This window comes from Peromyscus maniculatus, chromosome 15 (genome assembly GCF_049852395.1).
Source record: "Peromyscus maniculatus bairdii isolate BWxNUB_F1_BW_parent chromosome 15, HU_Pman_BW_mat_3.1, whole genome shotgun sequence".
Lineage (NCBI taxonomy): Eukaryota > Metazoa > Chordata > Mammalia > Rodentia > Cricetidae > Peromyscus > Peromyscus maniculatus.
In genome coordinates, this window is record NC_134866.1 from 82,437,762 (window position 1) to 82,445,735 (window position 7,974).

General features: G+C 44.6%; 1 long non-coding RNA gene across 1 annotated transcript in view; it reads left to right on the forward strand.

The window, feature by feature from the left end:
* LOC121822843 (uncharacterized) overlaps positions 1–4,194 on the forward strand; it is a 29,934-nt gene extending 25,740 nt beyond the window's left edge. Inside the window, exons 3-4 of the long non-coding RNA XR_013044843.1 lie at positions 3,439–3,574; positions 4,088–4,194. This is a non-coding gene — a long non-coding RNA (uncharacterized LOC121822843). The remainder of the gene's footprint in view (positions 1–3,438; positions 3,575–4,087) is intronic.
* The last annotated feature ends 3,780 nt before the right edge of the window (positions 4,195–7,974 follow it).

Sequence of the window (7,974 nt, forward strand, 5' to 3'; positions counted from 1 at the left end):
AAGAATGAGGAATGGCATTTTACATGTACTCTTTTAATTCCCTCTTGGATGTGCTCCCAGGTTAGAAGAGAACAGCCCTTGAACTTCTCGTTGCTATAGTGTTTCAAACCCTGGAGGCCGAAGACATTTTCCATCTATGCGGTGCATTGTTTTACTGTCTGGTGCCTATAAATGGGTATCAAAGCACAGGCTCCTTCTGAAGTTATTCCATATATAAAAATTAATTACGGGGCCAGCAAGATGGCGCCGTGGGTAAGAGTGCTAGCTACACAAGCCTGATCTCAAGCACACACATTGAAAAGGCCATGATACCATGATGTGTCCATGTAATCCCCACACTCCTCTGGTGAGATGGAAGGCAGAGCCAGAAGAACTACCTGGAGTCTCAGAGACCAGCTGCCTGGGGTGCCAAGCGTGGCAGAAACAAAATTCAAGTGTGCACATCTGGGGAAACTGAGTGACAGAAGGCTACCATTGTTAACAGGGTGACATAAAAATCACTGGAATGTATGAAAGAGCTGTCTTGTTTTTTAAAAATTTAGATTTTTATTTATTTTTTACTTTATATATATATATGAGTGTTGGCCTGAACGTATGCCTGTGTATCATGTGTGTGACTGGTGCCCACAGAGGCCAGAAGAGAAGTTTGGATCTCCTAAGGCTGGAGTTACACACAACTGTGAGCTGGAGAGATGATTCCACAAAAAACCAGGTGTGGTGATGATGCACATTTGTGATCCCAGCACTCAGGAGGTAGAAGTAGGAGAATCAGAAGTTCAAAGCCATCCTCAGCTACATAGCAAATGCAAAGATTGTGTGGACTACATGAAACCTGTCTCAAAAAGAAAAGTGTTTTCAGAAGCTATTGAATAACACAGAAAAGTATCTACCAGGTATATTTTGTCTTTATAGAAAATAAAGGGATAGTATCATTTTTTTCTTTCTCCTGAAGATGTGGTTAAAAACTACAGAGAACATTCTTCCTTTTTTGGAAAATTAGCTCCTCTCTAGTAATCATTGGCGCCAATTAGTTCAACCCTGGAGGCTTCATTTCACTTTATCTGTGAAAGTAGGAAGCATACTGCTTTTCTCACAAAACTCTCATAAATGGTTAAATTGATCCCAGTAAGAAATGGCTGCTAGGGTGCCAGGCATGGTGGTGTACTCCTGTGTCTTAGCACTTAAGAGATGAAGACAGAAGGATCTAGAGGTCAAAGCCAGACTGAGCTACCATAGCAAAATCTCGTCTCAGAAAAACTGAAGAGTTGAGCGTGTAGCTCACTTGTCTAATGCCTGCCTAGCATGAGCAAGGCTCTGAGTTCTGTCCTTGGCACTGCAAAAATAATAAAATAAGAAAGACAGAGAACAAAAGAAATGACTTCTAAGAATGCTAAAGTAGGAAGATCAGCTGAGCTCAAGAGGTTGAGATTCCTGTACAGTAGACAAGAGGAGGATTGGGGAGGAGGGGAGAGAGGTGGAGGAAGAGGAGGAGAGGAGGAAGAAGGAGAGGAGGAGGGGGAGGAAGGGGATGAGGAGAGAGGGAGGAGGAAGAGGAGAGGAGGAGGGAGAAGAGGAGGAGGGGGAGAGAGGAGGAGGAAGAGGAGGAGAAGAGGAAGAAGAGGAGGAGGAGGAGAAAGAAGAAAGGGGTGACTGGTAAATGAGAAACAATTGCTGTAAATCACACAAGAGGATTGTGTGACCTCTGTGCAGTTCTCATAACAAAGACTTCGGAGAAACCGATGCTCTGTGAACTACTATTGGGTATTTTAGTGGAATTTGTATTTTAAAACTCTACTAATTCCGTTTTCCTTTTTAAAAACCCAAATCTGGGACTGGAGAGACAGTTCAATCAGTAAAGTACCTGGTGCACGCCATGAGAGTCTGAGTCAATGCCTAAGTGCCCACGTTAAAAAGCCAGAAGACACTATGACGTGTACCTGTTATCACAGCGTTGAGGAGACAGACAGGAAAATCCTGTCTCGTTGGCCAATCTAGCCAAATTGGCAACCACTAGGTTCAGAGAAAGACCCTGTCTCAAAAAACTTGATGCTGATCTCTGACCCACACCCATACAGGTGCACGCACGCACACATTCATTAACTCCTACACACACACACACACACACACACACACACACACACACACACACACAAAGCTTATCTCTCTTATCTCTATTCAAGGAATTATGAGATTATTTCCTGTGAATAATTCAAGGAAAAAGAAACCCATCTACTTCAATAACCTAAATAATTTTTCTTTGGGGCAAGGATTATGGAAAGGAAGCTAGACTTGAAATCATAAGCTCAGGGTTCCTTTGCTTTGCTATCCACACAGCTGACCTCTAGGGACTAGCCAGTACCAGAAAGCCCCAGGGATGGCAGGGCAGCCCCACCTCCAGGTCCAGCTACGGATTAGCTAAGTTCCTGAGCCAGTGGGGCACCTGTAGGACCTCATGCCACACTGAGCAACCATGGCACAGGCAGTGCAGGCTACCACCAGCCAGCTCCATGCCACCACACTTCAACTTGGGGCCTGTGCTGCACAAATTCCCCAGGCAAACTTTCATCTCCCCACCCCTTAACCATCTTCCAGAACGTTCTCTCTAGACAACGAGCTTTGGAGGAGAGTCACTCTTGAAAGCAGTTCTGTCTTTGTTAGGGTTTCTATTGCTGTGAAGAGACACCATGACCACGGCAACTCTTACAAAAGAAACTATTAAATTAGGTGGCTTACAGTTCAGAGGTTCGGTCCATCGTCATCAAGGTAGGACATGGCATCGTGCAGGCGGGCAGACATGGTGCTGGAGAGGTAGCTGAGAATTCTAGAACTTGTGTGTGCAGAATAGGACGTGGTCTGTCTTGCTGGGCATGGCTTGAACATATATTAATATCTCAAATCTCACCTCCAGAGTGACACACTTCCTCCAACAAGGCCACACCTACCCCAACAAGGCCACACCTCCTAATAATGCCATGCCCTTTGGGGGTCATTTTCTTTCCAATCACCACACAATTCCCTTGATTCTACATACTTACACAAGGTATTCAGGCCCTACTCTGAGCCCAGTGCCACATTCCTGCACTTTGCTTTAAACTTGCTTCAATTTTACAATTTATGCAATTCCCTCTGGGAAGGGACCAACACCCCATATTTCACCACATGTTGAGTGGTTTCAACTCTCCAATCAGAGAAAAGGCGACGACTTCAACTACTCGGAATCCTTTAGCCACCCAGAATCCTTGGGGGCAAACCCAGCTTTCTAGACAGCCACAGATTCTCCTCCTGTTGGCCTTGAAACTTCCATGACATCCACAGTGCTAATGGAAATCCGTCTCCATTAGAGTCTGTGCCCTCTGCTTCCCCAAAGAGATTTTGCTGAACTGAACTTCTTGATGACTCATCCAGAGCAAGGCTTTCACGGCTTATTTTCTTCCCTAGCTGATTGACTGCCTCAGCTTTTCAAATATTTGCCTCCTACTTCAACCCTGCTCCTCCAGAAGATAAGGAAGACCACCAGAGTGCGTGATGAAAAATTGCAAAGTCCATCCAGAGTTGGTGCAAAGGGGAGAGAAAGGTAATCCACACATAGGGAGGACATAATGTATTACGAAGGCAGTCAGGGCAGGGGTGTGGCTCAGTGGTAGAGTAATTGCACATGATAGGCCCTAGATCCGTCCAAAATACTGGGAAAGAAAAGTTAATGGAGCCATTTGGTGACTTTGGCCTCTTTTTATTTTTCCAGCATTTTTTATTTTGATTTTTGTTTGTTTACAGAAGAAAGAGTTTGTGCTGGCTTACAGTTCCAGAGGAAGAGTCCAGATCAGGGGTGGGGTGGGAAGGCATGGCAACAGTAGGAGATGGTGGCAGGAAGCTAAGAGCTCACATCTTTTTTCCACAGACAGGAAACAGAAACAGCAAACTGGGAGTGGAGGGAGGGAGACCCTCAGAGCCCTCCCCTGGTGGCTGGGTACATATCCTCCAGGAAGGCTCCACCTCCTAAAGGTTTGGTAACTTCACCAAGCAGCGCCACCAAATGCCCGCAAGTATTCAAACACCTGAGCCTATGAGGGGCGTTTCTTTGTTTCAGGATCATGGTGGATGAAGGGGAAAGAACCGTTGCCATGAAACACAGTTCCAGGTTTCCAGGGCCTCACAAAGCCGCCTTTTAGAAGTACTAAACTGTTTCCCTTGGTATCTTCGGAGCTGTTTTATTCTCCGTCTTACAAGAATGCCTTATACTCATGTTAACACTCTGCTCACTTAACCGGATCTGCTCAAGTCTTGTGCCATGCCTGGAGTTCCCAGGGGCATGGTCTCCACATCCCTTCCCTTTCTGTTCCCTGCAAAGAGATCATCAGAGAGCCTCTAGAACTCTGATGTGAGAATTCTCCCCCACCAACGAAACTGTGAACAGTATGTCCTTGGAAATAGTGTCTAAAATAGCAGAGCATTAGACAGAATCAAAACACTAAAAATAAATGATGGATAAAATAAAATATGACATAGATCCATAGATATTGAGCCAGGAATACCCCTCTCCTATTAATAACTGAGGAAAATATTTGTTGCAGATAAATGACTCGAGCATGCTCACTCCTATAGATGGGAATTATTTATTAAACAGATAGTTGCATTTTTGAGCTAGGACATATATCAAACATGTGACACAGCTATGAGTGACTTCCTTTCACTTACATTTGTCTGCGTTTTTAATGTTTCCTAAGTGATTATGAATAGCAAGAGAAGCCAACCCAAAAAAAATGTGGAATAAATGTCTCTGATAAAAAGAAACAATCCCATTGTTTTTCCAGTCCTTGCAAACCTTGTTAAAGCTCGAAGTTCTCTTCTTAAAAACAAGTGCATTAAATCTAAGAGTCAGAGGCACCAGCGATCTACATTAGGAAGACGTCAGGGTTCAGAACGACTTAGCGAAGAGGTGATGCAGGGGAGATGTGCTCACAGAGACAATGTACCACAAAAAAAAAAAAAAAAAAAAAAACACCAGAGATGCTCCAGGGCAGCGGTGGGCAGGAACGAGACAAGGTGAAGAAAAGAATAATGAAGGTAAGTTGGAAGTTTATGTAACGAGTGTTGATCTGCCTCTGCCTCCTCCCTCCCCACCCTCAGAACTCCATTAGCCAGAAAGTACTTGAGGCAGCCTAGACTTGAGATTCACTCTCCGGGGAAATCAAAGGGAGGAGAGTCTACAGACTTGAGGACGCAAAGCTCACTCGGTACAGCTCAGGGCTCAAAGCATACACAGGAAATGGTTCAACTGCACATCTTTCTCAACTCCTTCAAACCCCTACAGGAGAGTCAGGAGATAGCTAGAAGACACTTCTCTTGACGTTCCACTGAAAAGAACCCCTTCTTCTTCCTCCCTTCCTTTCTGTGAAGATGTTTTTATTTAAAAAAAAAAAGAAGAAAATTACAATAGCTATAGCTTGCCAACTTAAATAATTATCATCTCCCACATATATTCTTTTCTTAATTTTTATTTGTTCTTTGAAATTTTCATACATGTATACAATGTATCTTGATCATATCCACCCCCCATTACCCAACTTTAATTCCACCCCCCAAGACCCCAGATTGCATTTCCCTCCCAACTTCATGTCCTGCTTACATAATTTTTTTTGCTTATTTTTTTTTTAATCCACTGAGTCTAATTAGTGCTGTCAATATGGCACATGGGTGTAGGTTCATCTACTGGGACACAAGGAGATTACCAATGGCCACACGGATAAAGAAAATTCTCATTGGGCGGTGGTGGCACGTGCCTTTAATCCCAACACTTGGAAGGCAGAGCCAAGCAGATCTCTGTGAGTTTGAGGCCAGCCTGGTCTACAGAGCGAGTTCCAGGTTAGGCTCCTAAGCTACACAGAAAAACCTTGTCTCGGAAAAAGAAAGAAAGAAAGAAAGAAAGAAAGAAAGAAAGAAAGAAAGAAAGAAAGAAAGAAAGAAAGAAAGAAAGAAAGAAAGAAAGAAAGAAAGAAAGAAAGAAAGAAAGAAAAAAAATTCTCTGCCAGGCAGTGGTGGCTCACACATTTAATGCAAACACTCAGGAGACAGGGGCAGGTGGATCTCTGAGTTTAAGGCCTGACTGGTCTGCAGAGTAAGTTCCAGGACAGCTGGAGCTACACCGAGAAACCCTGTCTCAAAAGGGAGGGAGGGAGGGAGGGAAAGAAAATAGTAATTCTCCCTTCCCCCGGCAGTCATCTACTTCTAATAGCTCCTCAGCTAGAAGTGGGACCTCCAGAGCCCTTGCCCACTTCATGCTGGAATTTTTTATTGGCTTGGTCTTAGGCAGATCTTGTATAGATAACCATAGCTGAATTCGTGTGTACAACGGTCAAAAAGAAGGCCTCTTTTTAAGCTATGGGGATCCCCCCATCAAGCAGGTCTCCTGGCACAGTGATCCAAAGGCAAACCCTATCACTCAACCAGCATTACCCAAGTCTGCCTGGCTTCTAACTAGCTTTTCAGGCCCTGGGTGGGCACAGCCCAGAGCAAAAGTCCACCAACCAACTACCATGTGTTCTAGGTGGGGGCAGTCTCGTGCAAATAAACATAAAGGAAGCTAGAAGAAAGTAGACATGAGGAGGGGAGCTTGGAAAAGGGGGATCTAGATGACATCCAAAGCCTGCTCCTGTTTTTAAAGCCCCACAAGCTATTGTAAAAGCCTGGCCCCAGCTTCCACGATAAAGCCTTGATTTTAAAAATAAGAAAATGTCTTAACCCTGCAGTCATGAGATTTATTATGGGGTCTGGAGCAATCTCAAAAAGGAATAAGATATGAAGTAACCAAGAAACATGCAGCTGTATCTTGGTAGCTGTCCCCTGATGGTCAGAACGCCACTTTGTAGTTAAACGTCCTTGAGGCTTCTGATAAATTTTTCCCATTACATCAAAAACTAAAGTATGAGGACATCTTTACACATGTATACACTAACAAAGGGTCTGAATCCTCCAAAACTTCAGCCTCAGTACTTCTTGTTTTGATCCCTTCCTTTTTCTAGAGGATCATGGGAAAAAATAACCTACAAGGGAGACCCCATCCACCACGATTTAGGAGGGGGAAAGGGGCATCTGACACCATGAACATGCCACCCACCTCATAAATATTCATTACAAATGTTGACACCTACCACAAAAGCCTACTATTCTCTTTGGAATATTTGCTTTATTTTCCTTTATTAAATAAACTTCTGCTTCAACTCCCTCTGTGTCTCACCTGTGTTCTTTCCTTCAAGAAGATGAGAATTGAGAGTATTCCTACCACACACACCCCAAGAATAGCACACAGATCTATCTTAAAATTCATCTTAGGGGGTTTGCTTTACTGAGTTTGGAGTTGCACAGGCTGTTTGCAACGATATTGGTGCAGTATGGCTGCCTTTAAGAGCTTTAAGTCGCTCGTCCAGCTGCAACACCAAGAAGGGTCTTCATTTAAAGTGGTCAGAGACTCTAGCAAGCTGCCCAAGTGGTTCCATAGCGAGCATCTGGATGATCCAGAAACAGTGTACGTGAATGCTTGGCTCGTGGAAAAGATGCTTGGTAAGGATGGAGAGTACATCCCGCATGTCGAGTGTGTGACACGTACCGTGCTTCACGTGAACTAGTGGAACCCTGAAGAGGAAGCTGAGATTTTGATATTCGGGCCTCCTGATTACCAAAAGGACGTTTCCCAGATGATCTGGAACTTGGTTGACTATTTCTGCAAGCAAGTAATAGAAGAGGAGGACTGTTCTCAAGAGACTGAGACCCAGGGTCTTCCTGTGGCCGTTCCGGTTGAGGTTCGTGAGGCTGCCACCCAGCTGTCTCCGGTGGAGGACGCTGAGGCCGCCACCCAGCTGTCTCCGGTGGAGGACTCTGAGGTTTTCACCCAGCTGTCTCCGGTGGCCGACTCTAATGCTGCCACCCAACTAGCTCTTGTGGAAGATGGTGATGCCAGCCAGCTGGCTCTGGTGGAGG